Source organism: Xyrauchen texanus, chromosome 39, assembly GCF_025860055.1.
Source record: "Xyrauchen texanus isolate HMW12.3.18 chromosome 39, RBS_HiC_50CHRs, whole genome shotgun sequence".
NCBI lineage: Eukaryota > Metazoa > Chordata > Actinopteri > Cypriniformes > Catostomidae > Xyrauchen > Xyrauchen texanus.
The window spans coordinates 23327052-23351662 of record NC_068314.1 but is presented as its reverse complement, the minus strand read 5'-3'; positions in this window follow the sequence as shown (position 1 = coordinate 23351662).

The window sequence follows — 24611 nt, the reverse complement described above, 5'->3', positions numbered from 1 at the left end:
AAACCCCCACCCACACGGCTAGACGATTGGTTCCTCGGGTCAGGGCACCACTTAAAGCCACACCCTCCCCTGGTTACTTTCTTCCGGAGGTGCATGACAAGTTGACGAAGCCATAGAGGGCACCTTTTATTGCCCAAAACAGCTTCCTTGCTCCTCCGCTCTCACTACCCTTGACGGCAGAGTGGCCCCTCAAGCTGTCTCCGCCAAGCATGCCATGGCCCTCCTGCAAGTCCACGAGGCCAAGGCACTTAAAGATCTGTACTTGGGTAGTCCTGATCCTGATGTGCTGCAGAAACTGGGCTCGATGACCGACCATGCCCCCAGGCTGCGAAGCTCACTGCGCCGGCGCTCGGACAGACGACACCCACATTCGTGGTCCAGGAACGACATCTTTGGCTGAACCTGGTCGAGACATGGGACCCCGACAAAGCCTGCTTTCTCAACACCCCCGTCTCCCAGTTCGGCTTATTTGGCAACACCGTCAAAGACTTTGCACAGCAGTCTTTGGAAGTGAGGAAGCCGACGGAGGCCTTCTCCCACATCATGCATCGCCACCATTCTAGTGCGAGTCCTGCTCCGTCTGCTCGCCAAGGGCATCCCCCTGCAGCTTCTAAACAACAGACAGCTCCACTTCAACCTCGACCCAGCTCTCAGCCCTAGCATAGAGCTCCCCAAAGCTGATACCCCCATCTCACAAACCACTACCAGGACCCAGAAAGCTCCCAAGCGTTCCTGAGATGAAAAAATTAAGGAGCGAGATGGCCACTACGGAGTTGGTATCTGGACAACTCCATCCCCTGGTAGAGTACTGGGAGGGAAACCTCTTGCCGCACCCCACCCGGGCCGCAGTACCCACATTGCTAGAAAAAAAAGTGTGCGGTTCCCCTCACTCCTTCGGTCACCTAACCACACGTCGTTCTAATGGCGGCCTGGCACCAAACACCTACAGTTTCAGAACCATGGATGTGGTCCCCTTGCCTCCACGCCTTCAACTGTAGATTCCCGACAGGCCGGTTCTGATGAGTCTAGAGGACGCCTCCATAGGACCTCCTCCTCAGTCACTTTCCCACCCCCTGCCGGGTATGCGGAGGTAGGTAAGTGCGTGAGTTTTTTTCTCAGCACAACTGTTTCGGGACGCAACCCGACATAATATTACCTGCTCCCCCCGCTGCGAAGCCCCACCGGGTATGTCATACGATTGTCCCCATAGTGCCCTCCCTGCTCGGAGCTTGGATGCATTGCTTATGCTTACAGCCCATTGCGCTGGCTGGCCGAGACATCCGACTTGGCAATGCGATTTAGTTCACCAGGCACTCGCCCCACAGGGATGCGATAGAGCTGTCCCTCCAGCCGAGATGAAGCCAGGGTTCTACGGCCCTCACTTCATCGTACCAAAGACAGGCGGTGCGTGGCGGCGAATCTTGGACCTGCAAGTTCTGAACTGGGCCTCACACGGACTCCTGTTCAAAGGTGCTCACGCAGAAACTTATTCTAACGTATGTCCAGCATCTAAATTTGTTCGCAGCGGCAGACCTGAAGGATGCGTACATTCACGTCTCATTTTTGCCTCAGCAAAGACCCTTCCTATGGCTCATGTCCGACGGCTCACGTCCAATGGCCTGACGTATTAATACCAGGTCCTCCCCTTCGGCTCATCCCTGTCCCATCACGTCTTCCTGAAGGTCGCAGAGGCCACCCTTGGCCCGCTAAGGGAATTGGGCATCCGTATACTCGATTTCCTCTACGACTGGCTGATTCTCGCTCACTCTCGAGAGTCTCTGTGCGCCCACAGGGAGCAGGCACCTCAGCCATCTAGGGCTTCAGGTCAACTGGAAAAGAGCAAGCTCTCCCTGGTTCTCAGCATGGAGTTAGACTCAGTCTCAATTACAGTGCGCCTCAAAAAGGAGTGCATGCAGTCTGTGCTGAACTGCCTAAGTTTGCTCAGACAAGGCACAGCGGTTCCAATGTGGTGGTTCCAGATGCTTCTGGGGCATATTAATTCCTCAGCAGTGGCTGTGCTGTTCGAATTGATGCATATGAGACCACTTCAGCACTGGCTTCAGACTCGAGGCCCAAGATGGGCATGGCGCCGTGGTACATACTCGGTGTTCATCACCGCTTTCTGCCTCCAGACATCCGACTCTTTGACAGACCTTTGTTTTCTGTGGACAGGAGTGCCCCTACAGCAGGTGTCCCGATGCGCAAACAGGGTTGGGGCGCCATGTGCAATGGCACGCAACCGCCGGCTCCTGGATGGGGCCCCAGCTGGGTTGACACATCAACTGCCTAAAGTAGCTGGCTGTAATTCTTTCTCCTGCTACTTTGGGGCAAGCATGTTTTGATTCGTTCAGACAGCACTACCATGATACCGTACATAAATTGTCAATGCGGCGTGCGCTCTCATCACGTCACAACTCCCCGCCATCTCCTTTTGGAGCTAGCAGAGACTCCCAGCAGTCGTTGCACCCCACTCATATCCCGAGCAACCTCAACAAGGCAGCGGACGCGCTGTCGCAACAGGGCACCCTCAGCGGAGAGTGGAGGCTCCACCCTCAGGCGGTCCAGCTGATTTGTGAGCGGTTCGACAAAGCACAGTTAGACCTGTTTGCTTCCCAAGAGAACTCCCACCACTGAATCTGGTACTCCTTAGTGGAGGCTCCCATCGGGATAGATGCGATGGCACACAGCTGGCTCTGGGGGCTGCGCAAGTACGCATTTCCCCCAGTGAGCCTACTTGCATGGGTGCTGTGAAAGGTCAGGGAGGACAAGGAACAAGTTACTGTAGTGGCCCCATATTGGCCCACACAGACTTGGTTCTCAAATCTCACGCTCCTCGAGACAGCCCCTCCCTGGCGAATTCCCTGAGGAAGGACCTTCTTTCTCAGGGACGGGGCACCCTCTGGCATCCGCGCCCAGACATCTGGAACTTCCACGTCTGGCCCCTGGACGGGACATGGAAGATCTAAGTGGCCTACCACCTGCTGTCGTAGACACGATCAATCAAGCCAGAGCTCCATCTACCAGGCAGCTTTACGCCCTGAAGTGGCGCTTGTTTGTGAATTGGTGTTCTTCCCAATCTGAAGACACACAGAGATGCACATTCGGGTCAGTGCTCTCATGTCTGCAGGTGAGGCTGGAGGGGAGACTGTCCTCCATCCCACCTTAAAGGTCTATTTAGCCACCGTGTCAGCTTACCACAATGCAGTGAATGGCAAGTCGTTAGGGAAGCACTACCTGATTATTAGGTTCCTTAGCGGCACCTGGAGGATGAACCCTCCCGGGCCATGCCTGTTCCGCTCATGGGATCTCTCCATGGTCCTTTCGGGCCTTCAGAGACCCTCCTTCAAGCCACTAGAGTCAGTCAAGCTTAGAGCCCTGTCCTTGAAGACGGCCCTCCTGATTGCGCTCGCTTCCATCGACCTGCGAGTGTTCTCTGTCAGCGACACTTGCCTGGAGTCCGGTTGATGCTCACATCATCCTAAGACCTTGACCGGGCTAGGTGCCCAAGGTTCCTACGACCCCCTTCAGGGACCAGGTAGTGAACCTACAAGCGAAGCTGCCACATTGCTTTATCGTTGCGGTGTCCGGTGCGTGCTTTGCGTATCTATGTGGACCGCACACAGAGCTTTAGATGTTCCGAGTAGCTCTTTGTCAGCTTTGGTGGACAGCGGAAAGGGAATGCCGTCTCCAAACAGGGGCTAGCCCGCTGGGTCGTCGACGCTATTGCTTTGGTCTATCACGCCCAGGCCATGCCTGCCCCCTTGCGGGTTCGAGCTCTCTCGGCGAGAAGTGTGGCATCCTCATGGCAAGATTCCCTCCTTTTATACCCGTATGTCCGGGGGAGGGACATGCAAATTTTGTCTGCCTATTTCTAGCAGACATCTGCAGAGCAGCGGGCTGGGCAACACCCAATACCTTTACAAGATTTTACAAATCTCAGGGTTGAGTCGGTCTTGTCCCGTGTTCTCTCAGGTCCAAGCACATAGAACTCGGGAATAAGGAACTTCTGACCAGGTGTTCCGCTTGCACATAGTGACTTTCCTCAACTCTCAGGTGATCACGTGCACTCTTTCGCCCAGGAGTGTCCACTAAACTCCCTTGATGTCCTTCCTCCCTAGCCCTCTGGTCTGCGAATTCAGCGGAGGAATTCCTTAAAACCCATGTTACGTGTTTTGCCACACTTTACCTCCCACCAGCCTGGGCAGGTGGTTGTCTCTGCAGGGTATTTTCCTCCTGAAAGAATAGGAGTTGGAAAAGAACGCCTTCCCTGATGAGTGTTATAGTGTTAAAATGGCCCCAGGCGCTTTAACTCTATGCGAGAAACATAGAGAGAGAAAAGGCGTGGCTGGCGCGGCCTGCTCCCATGCTTGGCACGTCGTTCCCCCCCCTTTGAAATGCCAGGAACCTAAAAAGTTTATGATGTTTTTTTATGGGACCTTGGGGAAGGGTACATGCAGTCTGATACAGCCTGTTACTTTGGCATGCAAATGCCTGCCCGCGCCTGCATCAGCAGCTCACGTACATGGTTCAGCGCATGGCGTGATTGAATAGGGACCCCTAGTGTCGCTTCATTCGACACAATGTCGAGTGAGCTACAGATGGGGAATGTCTAGGTTACTGTTGTAACCTCCGAACCTTATTCTTGGCTTTTAGTGCAAAAACTGAATGAACAGATGCACGATTCCCTCCTTTTATACCCGTATGTCCGGGGGAGGGACATGCAAATTCTGTCTGCCTATTTCTCATTGGCCTTTTCTCAAGTTCAGAGGTAACCGAGGCTTTCTAGAAATGCCCCTAGTGTCGCTTCATTCGACACAACGTCTCGTTCCTTCCATCAGGGAAAGGAGGTTACAAGAGTAACCTAGACGTTCTAAAGTACTGCTGGCATACTTCTAAACCCTTTATGTATTACTCCTTGTCTTGCACATTTATCTGTCTGTTTCACTGAAGAAAATAGGAAGAGAATACATTGGTTGTCTATTGCTATCTCTCTATTGTCCTTGTGTGAACCTGCTCTGAGTGTAATATGGATGGGGGTGGAATCCCATCAAAAACAGCTTTGTTGATTCCTGTCAAACATATTTTGTATATATCAGCTGCATCCACGACAAGCGGTAACTCAAACAATTCAGATAAAAAATATAAAATGTAGCAGCTCTTGTATTCTGTATGATAAAACTACAAGCATCTTCCTGTCACGTCCTTAGTTTGGAGGTGATCATTTCATACAATGCTTTTTTAAGTCTGTCACCAAGTAAAACTTAGAGTTTGTGATGGACAAATAATTATTGTCAGAGTGAGCTAAAGAGAGATAGCTAAACTTTAAAACTACATCACCTCATGACTGTCTATAAAGATAATTTTTTTCTCTGCCATAAACTGCAATGGTATTCATTCATTATATTTCTAAAACTGTATTCTATAATCAATCAATTTTGATTCTCACAATACAATTAACACGGACTACAAAACCTTTTCAATTTTTCTTTGCCTTCACACAATAAGGTTGCCGGATCAGTGAAAAATAATATTGTCTAAAATTGAGAAAAGGGGAGTGCTCCCACTCCTTCTCCTTATCTCCCTCTCTCCCTCTCTATTCAATCTGAATCAAATTAGCTTTATTGTCATGACTGTAAACAATGTATAATGTTGTCAAAGCATTGAGTAATAAACATAAAAAACATATGTATATAAAATAAATAAACAATAATGATAATAAAATACAACTAAATGACAGTAAAATACAGAGAGCAATCAGAAAGGGAAGAAAAATGTAAATTAAAATAGTTTCAATAGAGCTCTAATATCACGAGGGGCCAGCCTCTATTCGTCATATGATGACAGGAGGCCACATACTTCGCTGACAACTAAATACACTCTACTTTCTCTCCCATAAGATACGAGAGTTTGTCTAAATCATGTATATCATGGAATTTAGATATAATATGATCTATTTGTGTAAAGTAAGTATTTCTAATTGTCTCATATTTACTGCAGTGGGTGAGGAAGTGCAGCTCGTCCTCCATGACTCCTTCAGTGCAGTGTGAACACAGTCTGTCCTCACTGGGCCTCCAGCTCTGCCAATGTCGGCCCGTCTCTACGGAGAAACTATGCTCAATCAGACGATACTTTGACAGTATCTTTCTTTGTCGATAGTCTTTAATATTGATCGGATATGGTGCCAATTTATAATCAGTCTTGATTCTGTGGAAGTAGCTTAATTTATGTAATTGTGTGACTTTATGCTGCCAATCATGAATGTATTCTTCCTGGGTTGTTCTTTCTGTTTATTAGTTTAATAATAAGGCCCAATCACTGCTATATTTTTCTAAAATCATGAGGCTTTCATGAAGTCCCTCTTTATTACGTGACAGCAACAGGAGATTGTCAGCATAAAGGAGGCATTTGATTTCTCTGCCATCAAAGATCAGTCCAGGGCAAGGTGACTTTTGAAGGGTTGTGGCCAATTCATTTGTATAAATATTAAAAAGTTGGGCTGAGGCTGCAGCCTTGATTAACTCCCTTGGTCTGATTGAAATAATTGGTTATTTTGTCATTAATCCTAATGCAGCATTTGTTGTATTTGCATGTCTTTTATGATACCATATGTCTTTCCTCCTATTCCACTCTGGATGAGTTTAAGGAAGAGTTCATTATGCCAAACAGAATCAAAGGCCTTTTTAAAGTCAATGAAGCAGCCAAATATTTTGCCTTGTTTTGTTTGCTGAACAAATTTCTGTATAAGTGAGTGGTGTGTAAATATGATTAGTTGTTCTCTGTTTAGGCATGAATCCAATTTGACAATTATTTAGTGTCTTGTGGTCTTGAATTAAATTCACTAATCTGTAATTTATAATGCAACAGAATAGTTTCACATGGTTGCTGTTTACTGTAATGCCCCTGTAGTTATTTGGGTTGTATTTGTCTCCTGGTTTGAAAATTAGAGTGATTAGATTTTTCTTTCAGTTCTCAGGAAAGTGTCCTGATTTTAAAAGCAAATAAAATTATTTAAAAATAGCATCTTTCATTTTGAGGCTGCTATCTTTCAGAATCGCATTATATATTCCATCCAAGTCACAAGATGTTTCATTTTTGAGGGATTTCATCTTTTCAGTCAGTTAATTTAATGATATGGGGGTGTACAAATGGTTTAATTAATCTTTTATTGGGTGTTCCAGATTATTTAGTTGGGAGGTCAAATGTTTTTGGCTGATGTTTGGTTAATTTTTTTGAATAGAGGTTTCTGAAATGTTATGTCTAAGTTTTGGTGGTTACAGATATAGTAAACCAAACTATAATTCCTCCTGCTTCCATTTTTAACATGAGGGTTTTTGATTGAAGGTATAAATAACACTCTGTAGTATGAAGGAGTGTAGGTTTGATACTCTTAACGTGCCTCAAGTTATATAATTATATCTGAACTATATACAATATTTAAAAAAAAAAAAAAAATCAGGGTTAGTGCTTTTCTCTCCAAAAGATGAAGAGAATATCCCCTGAATGTTGTAGAATGTTATTTCAAATGAAAAAATTACATTTTTATTTACTAGAAAGAATAATATTTGATTTTGCGACCCAATATTATAATAATATTGTTTGGTTCAATAATAATAATATTGAAATATAGTGAATCAATTCAAATGCATTACATAATATAAATAATAATAATGGAATAAAGAATATGCTTCACTAAACTCACATTGTAGGTAATTAAGCTAATAGATTGTAACATATAATTTTCAGCATGTTTTTTATCTGTCTGAGGTCACTGAAGTCTGAACTACCTCTACCAGCCTCAACGGTGGAATAGCTTTCGGACTATCTGCTGGGATGCTGTGTGACTCTTTCCTTGCTGACAGGGCATGTTCTCTGAAGTTCTTGGTTGCTCTTCTCCAGCTGTCTGACAGCAGAGTAGAGTTGCTAATGTAGTGGCATACTGGAGTGGCTGGCATGGCTTTGGAGCTGGCAGAGGCAGCTAATAGTTTCCTCTTTAAACAGGAATTAATCCTGCTCCAGCTCAGCGATGCCATCTCTCAGGCCTTTAATCTTGGGAGAGACAGGAGTGTCAGTGTGTCACTATGTTAGATGGGTGATCGAGCAGGTGCTGGTGCTGGTGGACAATGTAGCACTGGGCACACCTTCTGCGCTACTCTTCACCTGAAGATCTGACTTGAGCTGAACCTCCATCTTAAAGTGACTGAAATTCAGTAAGGCTGGACTCTGGGCCCTGGACCAAGACTGTACCATTGTGATAAAGGTTCAGTCAGCTTGATCTCTTCTTCGCCTTCCAGATTGTGTTGTATGCCTTTGCTGATGCCCCCTTTTCTGCTACAGGTCATGGCAGAGCAGAGGGTGGTGTGCCAGACTGATGGGTTTTCAGTAAAGAAGAGCTGGTTACAGCGGACTCTATTGTCTTCTGCTCCACTCTAGTCAGAGAGAAGCACCCCTGGGTTCTCTCTTAAGACCATCTATTTTATCTTATTCTTTTCTAGAGTTACATTCTGCTGGATAAATTATCTCCAGCTCCTCTTCATTTTTGAAAAATGCCTCAGCCTTAGGCATGTCCGTGATGTAAACAACAGTTTTAACTGCCATTGAATCTTAGCTTAGCTAGCAGTTAGCTTGATGCATTGATTGTATTTGATATTTTTAGGACGGTCTTAGACATTTTAGAGGTCTTACCTTGACAATCCTATGCCTCTAGTGTTCTTAATGTATTATCCAATTATTTTAACAGAGTCATAAAAACATCTCTAGTACAAAAAAATGATGTTATATCAGGAGCTCATCTATCTTGCTGGCAGTTGCCAAATGATATATCTCTCTCTCTCTCTCTCTCTCTCTCTCTCTCTATACAATGTACAAAAGGCAAATTATTAATAATAATAATAATAATAATAATCATCATACAGGTTAGGGTAAAGAAAAGTAACTATAGAGAATGTTTTGGATTACTTAACTGTAACCCCTGTTCCCTGATAAATGCGGAACGAGATGCTGTGCTGATTTAGCGCTTTGGGAAAGTCTTTAGGAGTGACCAGCTGTGAATATGTGTGCAACACGTCAATGAAATTGACTAGAATGTATAGCCTCTGCTGGTGACATCATTAGAGTGCACCTGTAACAGGGCTATAAATAGATGCACCACAGGTGCATCGTCAAGTATTTTGTCTTAAGAGCAGTCCTGGGGCATCCTGAGTGCGGCAATGAATCGTAGCATCTTGTTCCGCTTTTATCATGGAGCAGGGGTTTCAGTTAAGTAACCAGAGACATTCCAGATCAAAAAGCTACACTTTGATGCTGCACTGCGGACACCCACATCGCCGCACTGTGGGTGTTCGGACCCCTTATGGTTGTGTAGTTGTGAGCACGAGAAGTCTCAGAAACGAGCTTGTGATGTTGACTCAGGATGTAAGAGTGGCATGAACATCCAAATTATAGAATCTTGTGAATGCGGAGAGGACCAGCCCACCGCATTACAAACATTTTGCAGAGGGACACCTCTGGCCAAAGCTTTAGAGGAGGCGACCCCTTTGGTAGAGTGAGCCCTGATACCTACTGGCGAAGATTGACCACGCACCTCGTAGGCCAGGGCAATGGCATCCCTCACCCAATGTGACATAGTTTGCTTTGTGGCGGCCACCCCTTTGTTACGGCCCCATGACAAACGAATAGTTGTCCTGACTTACGCCACTGGCTAGTGCGGTGGACAGAAGTTTGAAGGGCACGGTCCGTGAAGACTTTCCTGCTCCGGTGTTGTAAACAGCGGGGAGCAGAAGGCTTCGAGAGTGTCTAGATGCAAGTTCGAGAAAGGAACCTTAGGCAGGTAGTCAGGATGAGGGTGCAATATTGCTTTAGCCATTCCTAGGGCAAAATCTAAGCAGGATGGCAAGACGGACAGAGCCTGCAGATCCCCATTTCTTTTTTTTAGAGAAGTAATTGCCATAAGAAAAAAGTTTATTAGTAAGAAGTTTATCAGACGCTGACTCTAGAGGTTCAAAGGGGGTCTCAACCAGACCCTCAAGGACTATTACTAAGTCCCATGAAGGGATCCTGGTCCTAACAGGAGGTCTCAAATGCATGGCTCCACGAACGAAGCGATCCAGTCAATCAAGGCATGGCAAGCTGATAGAGCGGTCACATAAATACTGAGAGTTGCAGGGCATGTGCCTGCTGATAATTGTTCTTGTTCTCTAGAGGGAGCCCTAGCACTTAGAATGGTCTCAGTAACTTCAGGTGAAAGCCCAGTGTCCCTCAGTTGGTACACTTCAGGGGCCAAACATGAAGTTTCCACAGCTCGGGCCGGGGATTAAATATTGTCCCCTGCGCCAGAAGGTCCCTCCTGTCCGTAATCGCCCAAGGCAAGCCATCAAGGAGAGACATTATCTCCGAGAACCATACCCTGTTCGGCCAACACAGCGCTATCATAAGAGGCAGGACCCTTGCTGGCAAACTCTGGCCAAAACTCCCAGGAGCAGAGAAATTTGAGGAAACGCATACAGCCGCATTCTGGGCCATGTATTTGCCATCGTGTCCAGACCCAGGGGGGCTGGGTGACTCAGAGAGAAGTGGAGGGGACATTGTGCTGTCTGTTGGGAGGTGAAGAGGTCCACTTCTGCTCTGTAAAATCTCAACCAGATTTGTTCCACTACCTCGGGGTGGAGTTTCCACTCCCCCGTCGGTATTTTCTCTCTGGACAGTAAATCTGCTCCCATATCCAGGGATATAAACTGCTCTGATTGACAAGAGCTTGCCCTGGGCCCAAAGGAGAATCTGCCTGCCAGTCTGTTCAGCTGGCGTGAAGGTAGACCTCCTTGATGGTTTACGTAAGAGACTACAGCCGTGTTGTCCACCCACACCAGGACATGGCAGCCTCTCACAATACTAGAGGAAGTATTTCAGAGCCAGAAATACAGCCATCAACTCGAGGCAGTTGATGTGCCAATCAAGCTGACGACCCTCCCATTCCCCTTGAGCTGGACAGCCACTTAAGACCACTCCCCAGCCTGTCAGGGAGGCATATGTCATTGGAAATTTGTGATGGCAAGACGCACCTAGAGTGGGACCCAAAGTGAGGAACCGGGGTCTGAACCACATAGAAAGGGTACGAAGCGTGCGGCATGTAACCCTTATCAGCCTTAGGGAACTGGCCCTTGGATGAAATCTCCTGGCTTTGAGCCACAACTGAAACAGTCTCATGTGCAGAGGGTCCAAAGGGATCACCGAGGACGCAGATGCCATGAGACATAATATTAGTTGATACTGACGAACAGTGTAACCTTGGCCTACTTTGCTCATGGTGTTCTGAATGGACTCGATTCAAGCGGGAGACAATTGTTCCCACATTGTGATTGAATACCATATGATCCCTAGATAGGTTGTTTTCTGAGTGGGAGAGAGGACACTTTTCTTGGCATTGAGCCTCAACCCCAGAGAAAACAGATGAGTGAAGACGATATCCTTGTGCTGTATTGCCAGTTCTTGTGACTGTGCTATTATCAGCCAGTAGTCTATATAATTCAGAATGTGGATGCCCCGGAGTCACAAAGGAGCCAGTGCTGCATCCATGCACTTCGTGAATGTGCGGGGTGATAAAGCTAGGCTGAATGGAAGAACCAGATATTGGAAGGCTTTTCCCCGAAAGTGAACCTCAGGAACTTCCTGTGTTGTGGCAGAATTTCTATATGAACGTATGCATGTATGAATTCGATAGTGACCAACCAATGTTGGATGTTGGATTTGAGACACGACCATCTTGACAGTTAGCCTCTTGAACTCGATCGCCCTTACGGAGCGATTCAAGCCTTGAAGGTCTAAAATCGAACACAACCCCCATCCTTCTTGGGAACCAGGAAGTAAATTCTGTAGTAACCTGACTCTCTCTCTGGAAGGGGAACATGTTCTATGGCCCCTTTGACCAAGAGATTTTGCAGTTCTTTCCATAGTAGACATGCTTGCTCCTGAAGCACCAGAGGCGGCGGGAAGGGAGAGGTTTCGTGGAGGTATCGGGAAGGTACAGGTGGATGTTTCACGCGCCCCAATCCGAGGGGGGCTACCCGCACAAGGCTGGGCACAAAACCGTCAGGGTTTTCTCTTCTTTGAGATGACTGCCCTGATGTCTTGCTTTGGGGGCTGCTGAGGGAGATGAACCGGCCCCCAGTCTCTATGAGGGGGAGCATGATTCGCCATCCCCCTGAGTCTGTCGAGGAAGGAATTGCCCGAAGGCCTCCTCATGACTCTTCTCCTCCTGGAACCTGGTGATAACTTTGTTCATAGCATCACCAAATAAGCCAGAGGGCGAAACCGGGGCATCGAGGAGGAAAACTTTGTCCTTGTCTCTGATGCCTGACAGGTTGAGCCATAAGTGTCTCTCCTTGCTGGCCAAAGCAACCAGTCCAATGGTGCAAGCCGTCTGTTTGGTTACACTGAGAGACAGATCCATGGCTCAATGAAGCTCTGAGAAAGCCTCTTCATTGACCATGGTACTCGCACTCAGGTCCTTCAACAGGTCAGCCTGGTACACCTGTAACACTGCCATAGTGTGCAGGGCAGCAAAAAAAAAAAAAATTACAAAAAGAAAAGAAAAAGAATATAAAAAAAAAAAAAACATTAAAATACCTGATGTTTCATTTCAAAATAAAAGACCAAGATAAGCCATGAAAACAAATATTTATGTTACAACCAGTTCTATCATACCTGAGAAGATATAGCCATACATTAGCATTCCCATTAATCTCAATGCCAGTAATTCAGTTGGCACACTTAGCATTAGAGGTCTGCAACCTGGCCTGGGCCCGATGGGACTCACGAACCCGATGGTTTTTGAGTGGGGGTCTATTTTTCCAAGTAGGACTTCGGGTTTATTGAATAAATAAACCGGCCTACTGAACTTGTTTTATGCATGTGCTCTCACTCACAGACACACGCAAACCGACTAGTTTTGAAAAGTTAGGACTTTTCAAAAACACATGTCGAGACACAAAGACTCAGCATTATAAACAAGTTAAGGCTGCACAGAGGGGACTGTTGCATTGTTTCATATTATACCCCATAGTTCTGCACGAAGCAAAATTTCAGCGCAAAAATGGAAAGGCTAAATAATTTTTGCACTGAGAGGCTGCCGTGCCTTGTTACAACAGTGTATGTTTACTGTTTCAATACTGTTATGAATATTGCCTAATGTTTTAATATAATAATGTATAAAATACAGCCTATTGCAAAAGTACACCACATGGATGCTGCCATCTTTGTTTCATGGTCACTCAGTTAAGGAACTCGCTGGATGTTTGAGATAATTTTTGGGTTAGTTCACTCAGCCCCGAGTTTGAAACTATAATACAATAATAGCATTCACAGTGAGCTCAGGAGATTCTCAGCAGAAGGCCGAAACGACAAGTGGAAACAGACACCAAGAATGCCCACCATATTTCAGTGATGCAGAACTTGAAATTTCATGACTAAAAAACAACCAATATTGATTTTGCCTTCACTCATAATAGAGATAGGCTTTAGTAGCACCTTTACATGCAAACCAGTATGCTGATTACGCTCTAAAATTAGCTTATTTAAAAAAAAAAAAATTAAAAAATAAATAAATAAATAAATAAATAAATAAATAAATATCGGACAAAACAAGAAATCCACGTTTCATTGGATAAGCCATTAAGATACAGCAATTCAGGTGTTTACATGCCATGTGAAATCAGTGTAATGGGCAAAAACCTACCCGTCTTGATCGGTTTATTCTTACACCATTTATGACCTTACACAGAAAAAGGAAAGCAGTTTATTGCATTTTTATGACCACATGCGTTGTTGGCTTATTAAGCATAACGAGCATGTAAACATGCTCACTGATTAAGGCCCACCAAGTTATGTCTATTTTGGCATTTTCTTATTTGGTGTAGCATTAAAACCTGCTTGTTGTCTTGTTCCCTAAAAGGCTATAGCTGGGCATTCTAATGTACAATAGCGTCCATAAGGCTGCAACAAGTTGGTACTGAATGAAATTATGCTATAATTGAAGAGCTTGGTCTGATTATACGTTATAGATGTTCATGACCTCAGCATTTGGGAAAAGTACAGTAGCTTTTGTCACTTCCTAGTCATAATTGAAGCTGTTAAAAGGTTCATACTGAAAGGCAGATTATAATGTAATTAAAAGAAGGACCACACAGCTCCAAATGGACTAGAGGCTGAGCATCAGAAAGATACACGTTTTTATGTAATCACATGACCACCAGGTAAAGGCAGTCACAGTAGGTCACTCTAAATGGCTCTCTAGCAAGTCAATTGTGTCTTTCAGGCAATAAAGAGAGTACAGTACAAAGTCTAGAAATTTGTGCATTTCTTCATGTACATGAAAAAAGTGAAATTTCTAATCTCTATGCTATATCTGTGGTCCATGAGGTGATCACATATTTCCTAGTTAGTGAATAATTTGATTGCTTAGGCTTTGAATTGGCGGACCTATATATTAATATGGTGAAATGCAAGTTTTCTAATTAACATTCATTGACTTATAGAACTGAAAAAAAAAATATTTGAAAGTGCGTTATACAATTGCATTCTTTCCACTGCTCTACATTGAAAATATTACGGTTTTAAAAATTTACCATTAAAGGAAAAAGCACAACGTACACAATTTCCTCACATTTTAATGCAAATCTGCAGTGTGTAAAACCTGAAATGCCTGGGAGAAGGTTTGTGCGGTAAAGATTGCAGTGTACTATAGAAATACATTAATACAAGTGTAAAGTGTAGAATCAGTGTAGAATCTGAGCCTCAAATATATTGTATAACTATCAAATGGGCACACATGGGCTGACAACCTCTGAAACGTACAGAGATTTACCAAAAATAAACTAACTGAAACATAATCTAATCCGGAGTAGGTTAGGTTCACAGAGCAAGTTGTTATAGTTAATAAAATAGTCTGAAAGATACTTTGGTATTTGGAACCAAAAGTTGAGAACTTACAGCATACATTGAGTAAATTTACCCAGTTTAGTCGTTAACTCTGCTTTCTGGGATATCCTCTGTTGTGTTTTGTTGGGTCTTGTGTGTTTTTCTCCCCATGTGTGCTCTCTGTTTCTTGTGTTTTCCCTGCCCTTTTTATTAGATTGATCATTGGTTTATTTGTGTCACCTGCCTTCCTTGTTTGTCCTCTCATTTGTTAATAGTTCTCACCTGTTTCCCTTTTTCCTCTGGGTGTATTTATCTGTCTGTTTTCAGTTGGGTTTTGCTGTGTTGTTTTGCTATGTTGCTAGATTATACAGTTTATTGTGTTTTTTTTATTATCTAGTCTTGTTTTGTTTTAGGTAATTATCTATCCATTAATAAAAGTATATACGTTTTCATAGTGATGGGGAAAATTAAACATTTTGAAGCAATGGGCTTCCATTTCAAATGTATTGAAAATGGGATTATTACTCAAAGCTTCTGTACCAGGTACAATTGATCAACATCTGGTGGTCAAAACCATTAAGCACACCTAGTAAGCCTCTGTGGTTGGCAACGTTTTGAAGCTATAAAATTTATTATAATCTCTGTTATGTCATTTACACATTTTGTTGTTGTTTGTTTGTTTTGTTTTTTGCTAAACATTTTTGCAAATAAATAATGAAGAGAAGGCTCAAGCCTCAAAGGCTTTATATATGAGTAAAGTTACTGTGTTATGTAAAATAAATAAAAATGATGTATGAGAGTAAGCTAATGACTGATAATTAACATGTAGATTGAAAAATAAATATTTATGTGGGCTGTGCAGTAACATTTTACTAAAAGGGGACTGAAATGTTTGTGTGACTGTTTTGGGTTAGAACTTATACATGGATTTGCGATTCTTTTGAATCAGGTACCAAAGCTGTCACGTGGTTTTCAGCCAAAAGAAGCTTCAGACGTCACAGATCACATGGTTTTCGAAAGCCAAATCAAGCTCCAATACAGTGCTTCTATACAAATGTGCTGTTTTTTTTGTTTGTTTGTATTACAAAAGCCCTAAAGCTTTGGTGTAAAAACTACATTTCTGCCTGCGATTAAGTCTTACTCTGGGTCCTAGACCTGCCATAACATCACAGCCACTACTGACTCAGCATGCATGGGACTTCTGCTTCGCCCAGATACAGTCCAGCAGGTGCTGGCTGGTCCAAGAGATGTACCACTGGCCACTTGTTTGCAGAATTGCCATAAGGTCTATTGCCTCTTTAGGGGTGTATAACCAGTCGAAGGAGATAGAGTTCCTATGTAGGGAATTGGACTCCACATTTTATTACCCTGCCTCCCTATCTTTATCTCTGCTTACAGGACCTGTGCGTGTGCGGCGTAGTCTGAAAAGGAGAAGAAATATCACAAAAGCGACTGTGCAGGTGCCATTGCAGGCAACTGCCCTCGCCGTTCTCTGAGGTTCCTGTCTTGGAGGACCCTTCATTACCTCAGGTCGACCCTTCCCTTTCCCCAGTGGCTGCTGCCGAACCATCCTTCTCCCCCAACCGCTGACCCTTCCCATTCTCCCTGAGACCCCCACTATATTCTTCTCTCCAGCTGCCACCTCTTACCCATCCTTCTCCCCAGAGGCCACTGCCAAACAATATTTTCCCTTGCGACTGTCCGTTTGTCATTTCAATCTAGCAAATCAGTTTAATTTGAACTAACTTTGCATGTCTCCCTCAATCTCAGCATCTGCTGTGCATGTGATAGAGGGAGCATGACCGTGAGAACAAGGCACTTTTTGATTAAAACATAAAACAAGTAACTCTGAACAAACAATTCGATGACGACAATAAATAAGTCTGAAAATAAGTTCCAAATCATGTCCAATCAATTGAATGTGGACTCCAATCTAAGTGTAGAAACATCTAAAAGATGATCCAGAGAAACGGAAAGTACCTCAGCTAAATTTCAAGTGTCATGGCAAAGGGTCTGAATACTGTCTATGTGATATTTATGCAGTTATAAAAAACCTGTTTTTTGCTTTGTCATTATGTGGTATGGAGTGTAGATTGATGTGAAATACTAAATAAATAATTTAAAGCACTTAGCATAAGGCTGCAACATAACTGAAAATGAACGTGATCTCCCATATTACTACTACACTACTAAAGCTAGGAAATCGCTTTAAACAGCTTTAAACTAATAACTTCAGCATTAAGACTCATCACAGCTGAAAGACATAGCAGACTCATTAAATACACAAACTCAAGGCCCCAGACATCTCTGATCTTTGAGAAAATACCAATGAAAATTGGTGAGTGGAGTTTTGAGCTGGAATGCAACCACTCATTAAGACTTCTTCTTGGACCTGAGCTTGTTTTAACTGAGCTGAATGACTCTTCCATCCATTCATCTCTATGCTCTCACAAGCTGTTGGTTTCTACAGCTTATTATAGCGGTTCTCCCCATCTCGCATCGGCGTTGTGCAGAGAAACAGCAGCAGCAGAGAAAAAAAGAGCATATTTTCTCTAAAAGAGAATATATTTTCTACTCAAAGAGTGGCACTTACGAAAGCATCTTTTTCAAGATGCCTTTTCATTTGTGTGTTATTTCTGGTCGTAGTTGCTATCTCTCCGCTTCTGACGGCCACGATCGCAGATGGTGTTCGTGGATGGTTCATGACCATGGCTACGTTGCGGTTGCGGCTTTCCTTCGTCAGAGGGAAAGCCACCTCAGAGGCTCCCTGGCTCTGTCCTTTTACCTAAGGGTATGAGGTGGAGTCGGTTAGCACTGGGGACAATTTGGGGACTTCAATGGGAGCTTCTCTGCTGGAAAACCAGCCACGTACATCCCATTCCCCAGCACACTCGTATTACCCGGTCGAGTTCTGGGATGAGTTTGCAGTCTTGTTCGGGGCTCGCAAGGAGGATGAGCTATCGATTGCAGCATTGGAGAGCGGGCTTGTCATATCTGATGCAGAAGACTTGGCTGGACTCCCACCCTCGGGTGCGGTCGCAGGCTGACACGGGGCTGGCAGTCATGCTTGCCCGGGCAGCCGTGAGCGTCAGGCTGGAGAGGAACCCTCCGCTCTCCCTCTGAACCCTTGCAGCTCGACGATTGGTTCCTGGGGCCAGAGCGGCGGTCACAGCCACACCCCACCCTGTTCCTTTCTTACTGGAGGTGCATGAGGAGCTTATGCAGTCGTGGCGGGCACCTTTTACTGCCTGCACCCGATATGCGAACTCCTCCGCCCTCACTAACCTCGACGATGGGGCGGCAAAGGGGTACTTGGTGATTCCTCAGGTGGATCAGGCGGTCGCGGTGCACTTGTGACAGAGGATCCTCGTGGTGCTTTCTAAAAACCCCCGCACATGTGACACCCTGTGCTTCACCAAAACTTGTTTTGTTGTAGAGTTTAAACTCTGAGGCCGTATATTGAATAGCCTGAGAGCGTATATCCACTTTTAAGTGTACTAAATACACATTTCTTGGTATCAAATTAAACCTTACGGCTTGTCCTAGCTGAATATAAAAATAAGATTACCTTAGAATTGTATTCTGCTATGTTTTACCATCTTTTGAGTTATTCAAGCCAAAGCCGGACCCGGTCATGCAAATGAGCCTTGACGGGACAAAGGGACATCTCATGACCAAAATAAGGGAGAATTTTACGACCTCCAAAGGAATGTGCAGAGATTGCTGACTCTCACTTAATTCTTACTGAGAAGGAGATATGAATCCTTTTAATCCTATATATTCTATATATATATATATCCATGTGATAAATGTATTGACATGTATCTAATGTTCCATCTCATGATTTCCCTTCATGTTGTTTGGTCTATGTTTTCTTGCAAACTCTAATGGGTTAATGTTTCAGACTTTGCATACTATGGTTAACCGAAATCATATGTGTGGCACATTTGGTCTCTATAACTTGGTATTTTGAAGATCGAAATGACTGTGTACATGATATGTCGATAAAAACAACATATTAGTATTACAAGAATATTTCCTAGTTCTAAGAGGAGCACTCTTAGAACAAAGAGCAATAAACCAAATTCCCGCCTGGAACTTCCACCCTTCTTATTGGTCGAGCCAATGAGAGGTGGGACACGTTTTCTAAGGTTATAAATTGCATCCTCTCTTACCCTTCGTTCTCTTACTCTCATCTCTCTTTTGCTGCCCCCACTTCATCTCACCTATTCCCATGGGACGCTCTCGGATCTCTTCAAGCTTTCTTACATCTTTCTTCCCCAATTCACTTCTGGACCTCCCTTGGACTTCTTCTGGATCTCTTCAAGCCATCTTACACTCTCTCACTTCTCCCCCCGATCTTCTGCAACTCTCCGGAACACTCGTCAACTATTCACCAGCTACCCTCTCAGACGCTTCGAACTTCTCGGAACAACCCTTCAACTCTCTCTTCACGTGAGTTTCAACTCCACGCTCTGGAAACACCGAACCGAAATCCTCCATCTCAAGAACGCCACGAGGATACGACATACACGCAGTCGTGCTCAGCAATGCAAATATCCAGTGTGCAAGTATTATTTCACCTGAAATTCAAACGCGTTGAAGTGTGTAATTCCATTTGCTGGCTCTTAAGGGTTGATTGTTGTAATAAGTTGGCTATCCTTATAATAATCCATCTATTTTCCTTATTGTTTACTTTGCTTATTTTATGTTTATTCTATGTTAAATGTCTGTTTGTAAGTGTAGTGATATATCATAGTGCCTTGTATTAAAATCAATTATACGCTTGATTGTCTGTGGTTATTGGTCATAAAACAAAGCCTCTTTAATGTGCGATTTTAAGCTACGAGCTGATATTATCAAAGTAAGTTAACGTGCTTTGATGAGTTAGCTTATAACTAAGAATAAACCTTCTGGAGAATTGATCAGGAGTATTTAGCAAAGCGGTTCGGTGGATGAACTGACTGGTTGTGGTAGCCTACGGGTCAATTCCATTGAGGGTTTATTAAAATTAATATAGCCTGTCTGCATATAATGTATATTCCTAATTAATTATAATTCGTTGTGTTTAATTATCTATATATATTTGAAGCAGACTCTTGGACTATATAAGCCCTTTTTGGGGCGTTTTTGTATGTATTGTTATCTGGGTCAACCCGTATGATTAATCATTGATTACGATCATTGGAATTAATTGTACATTCCCCAAACCTGACCTGCATACCCTACAATGGGCAGCCCAGGAAGTCCGTAAACTGCACTTCAGGAGCTGGTAAGAAGACCACTCCTTCCCCAGGTGGAGGGCCGGGTGGAGGATCCTTATTTTCCTTTTCTTTTGATTTTGCCACACACCCAACGGGCTGCGGTACCCACTTTCTCAAGAAAAGAGCAGTTTCCTCATTTCCTGGGCCCCAGATTCGGAGTCCACAGCCATAGTTTCTCTCTGGCAGTTTCGGCACCCTGGAGACAGGGTTCCCGCCCCCACATGCCAGGCTGTGGCACAAATCTGCCCCCCATGTGATGGCCTCCACGGGTCATGAGGACAAACTTCTTCCTCTCCCGTCCCAGGCTGTTCACTAGGAGGGAGGTCAGTGCTTTGGTGTCCCTGGACTCGGCATGGCCAGCAGTGGCACCTCAGGCTCCGCCCCTTCTAGAGGCCCCGCCCGCTGGTATGTCCGACAAGATTGTTCCCTTGGTCCCCCTCGCACTGAGCTTAGGGGCGTGGCTCATAATTCCAAACCCGTTACGGTGGCGGATCTGGACTGTACTACTCGGCTATGCGATTCATTTCACCAGGCACCTGCCCAGGTTCAACGGTGTTCACTTCACTGCAGTGAAAGGCGAGAATGCCATTGCCTTGTTTGCTGAGATCGCCTCCCTCCTACGGAAGGACGAGAGAGCCTGTTCCTCCAGCAGGGTGAAGAAGGGGTTTTACAGCCCCTTTTTCATCATACCCAAGAAAGTCGGCAGGTTGAGGCCAATCTGGAACCTGCAAGTTCTGAACCGGGCTTTACATAGACTTCCGGTCTAGATGCTGATGCAGAAATGTAATTTCTCCCAGTCGCGTGCAAAAGTATTGGAAAAAGTATATTGGAAAAAGAGTTATTGTTATCATATACGTGGTTATCATATATGTGGTTTATAACTAGACTACACAAATTCTCTTCTGTCTATTATAAGAAAAGAAGCTCCTCCATGGGCAAACAATTTTGTATTATTACCATAGCTATTTTTTTTTCACAGTGTTATGGACCTGTGGAATTCTCAAGAGCCTCTGACCTAAGCAGTTTGTGGTTCGAGGCCAGCATGTTTTGGCTATTGGTGAATAGGGGCATAAGACAATTATTTGGTGAATGAACAAGAAACCGAACCAGACAGGGAAGTCAGGATCCAGACACCATGCTCCGGATATTAAATACAAGACAGACCAAAGAGCGCATGGCAAGGAAAAAACGGAAGCCATTTGCTAACACAATACAGACATGGGACGATGATGCCATGGTCCTGTCAGACAAAAACCTAGACTGACAGAGTGACAGGACCTTTACATTACCCCCTTCCCAAAGGGATGCCTCCTGACATCCCAAAACTGGAACATCAAAAAATAGACAAGACAAAAGAAACACGCACAAACATAGAACAGATAACACAACAGAAAGCGAGGAAAGGGAGGGACACTAGGGAGGGAGTTTAAGGAAAGGGGCAGGATCCAGTGTACTGGGAGGCGGCCTCAGGGTGGAGAGGCCTGGGAGGCGGCCTCAGCACTGATGTGGTGTCTGGCAGCCTGGGTGGCAGCCTTAGGGTAAAGGCGGAGTCTGGTGGCCTCATGGAAGAGGTGGATTCTGGCAGCCTGGGATGTGGCCTCAGGGCGGAGCACAGGAGGGAAAGGCTCAGGGGGCAGGGGAATGGCCTGTGTGGCCGTGAACACTGGCAGCCACTGGAGAATGGCCTCTGTGGCCATGAGCGCTGGCAGTGACAGGGGAAAGCTTCCATGGCTGTGAGCACCAGCAGAGACTGGGAACAGCCTCTGTGGCAGTGAGCACCAGCAGAGATTGGGGAACGGCCTCCATGGCCATGAGAACTTGCAGGGAAGGGGGAACGGCCTCAGTGGTCATGGACACTGGCAGCCACAAGGGAGTGACCTTCATGGTCTTGAACCTGGGCAGTGACAGGGAAACGTAGCTGTGAACGCTGGCAGCGGGAAGGGAATGGCCTCCATGGCCGAGGGCACTGGCAGCAGTAGGGGAATGGCCTCTGTGGCCGTGGATGCTGGCATCGGCAGGGGAACGGCCTCTAATAGCTGAGGGCACTGGCAGCAATAGGGGAATGGCCTCCATGGCCGAGGGTGCCGGCAGCAGTTAGGGAATGGCCTCCGCAGCCATGGGTGCTGGCAGCAGCAGGGGAACAGCCTCGTTGGCCATGGACGCTGGCAGCAGCAGGGGATTGGCCTCTGTGGTCGTTGTCATTGACTGAGGAGTAGGTGCCCTTCTCCTCCTCCTCCCCTTTCAGGTGGTGTGGGGTACTGCTGCTGTAGCAGTCCTCTTCCATGTTGGGGGTGCCTTCATCCTCGAGTTGGGATGAGGATTGAAAGTCCCCTGAGGCACAGGCCATGATGTTCTCCTCCCATTTAAGGGCAAGCCTGACTGCCTCAGGAAACTCCGCTTCCTCACGCCATTCTGGGACAATCGATCTAATGGGCTCGTTCAGATAACACTGTATTCAGCACAAACTGGGCTACAATAATATATGAGAAACATGTATGTACATGTTTATATTTTTGAGAAAATAACGTTTATGCGTTGTTTTTGAAAAAACACAACTTTTAAGTCATTGAAATAAGGTCATATACTTTTGAGAACTGGATCTTATAGCCTAGAGTTTTTGCTACAAAATTATGTGAAAAACATCCTGATCACTCATTCATACAAAACAGGACCAACAAGACTAGACTGACTGGAACATTAAAGACAGACTGGGTACAAAGCACACAAGATGAACTGGCACTGGACAGCACACACAAGGAGACTAAAATAGGGAAGGAAATAAAACAGGTTAATGCAGGGCAGATGTAACAAATGAACTAATAAAGGGCAAACAAGGATGCGGGGTATGACACAAGACAGAGAGACACGCAGCAATACAGAAACAAAAACAAAGCCATGAACTCTCACAAGACAACAATGCACCCAAATGGCATGAGCACACATTGCCAAGACAATAAGGTAATATACACACATGCCAAATGACAAACAAGATGATAGAATGTGTAGCAACACCAAACAAAGCTATGTAATGCTTTCTCACACTAAACAAAACCTGAGTGTACTTCATGAGGCACACGCTGCATGATGCATGTGTAGCGGGGCGGGGGGACCAGCCGAGGGTGGAGAATGCTGCTGATACCGCCATGAAGAACCAATAAATGAGCGGACTACGCCACCCTGTAATTAACAGGGAAATACTAACCCAAATCACAGATAGGAAAGGGCACACAGGTTCGTTGTTTCAAAACAAGAGGGCGAGAGACGTGAATACCAAGATACAAAAATATTTTATTTATTTTAACAGATGAGTCAGATTGGGCACTGCACGTTCATTTAAAAAGTGTATTAAAATTATGAGAACCGCAATCAGCTGCGTGGTTTGTAATAGGCTTCACACACCCATAAAACAACATATACACTAGCTGACCACAGAGGGCTGAGGCTTACCAGGAGCAGGAAGGCTAGCAGGGGGAAGCAATTCCCTGATAAAGACACTTCACCCACAAGTGTACACTCTCACTAACACAAACACAGGTGAATCAGTTGTAAAAACACAGCACTCCACAGGTGAATGGGGCACTGCCACCATTTAGCGGGGAACAGCTAGCCCCCTGCACTGGGTCTTCAGCTCCTGAAAACACAGAATGGAAAATTAACCAAATACTCATACAAAGAAAACAAAAACGCAAAAGGATTTTAACATACAACACATATTATGTTAGTGTGAAGGGCATAGGAGAGCTTATGACAAATCACCATGCCAAGACCAACTTCACACAAACAATAATAAAATAAAATGGTTTAAATTAGTACAAAATAACACCATTTCCAAACTCTAATGATGATCTCTGTGGCTCAGGATATACACATACAGAGCTATGGATCCACTACTCTCTGTGAAAGATGAAACAGCACTTCTGGAGCCAGAGACAGAGTTGATAATGTAAACTTACCAAAACAAAAATGTATAGCAAAACAGAAAACCATACAACAGCGTAGTTCAGCCTGCAGCTTCTATCCAGACAGATACCTTCTGGTGAGCAGATTAGTTAATCTATAAAAGAACAAACAATTACAAAAAGCTAAAAACATGAAACCCACCACCATCGTATTTAAGGCGTTCACATACCAAAAGTGTTGGAGCTACAGCCATAATTACGGCCGCAAATACACAGGCTGCATGCTGACTGTACGGCTGACTGAACGAAGGAAGCAGCTGGCCAGCGGAGCTCGATACACGCCTCGCACAAACAAACGCTATCACATACAAACGGAACTAACGTTAACACAGAATACCAGAGCCAGGCAGTTAGCGTAACATCTAACATAAAAACAAACAACAATGACGACAACAACAACAACAACACATACCTTTTGAGCGGAAGCATCCAATACAAACAATACAGGACACCTGTGTGCGTGTCTGACCGAAATGTCAGA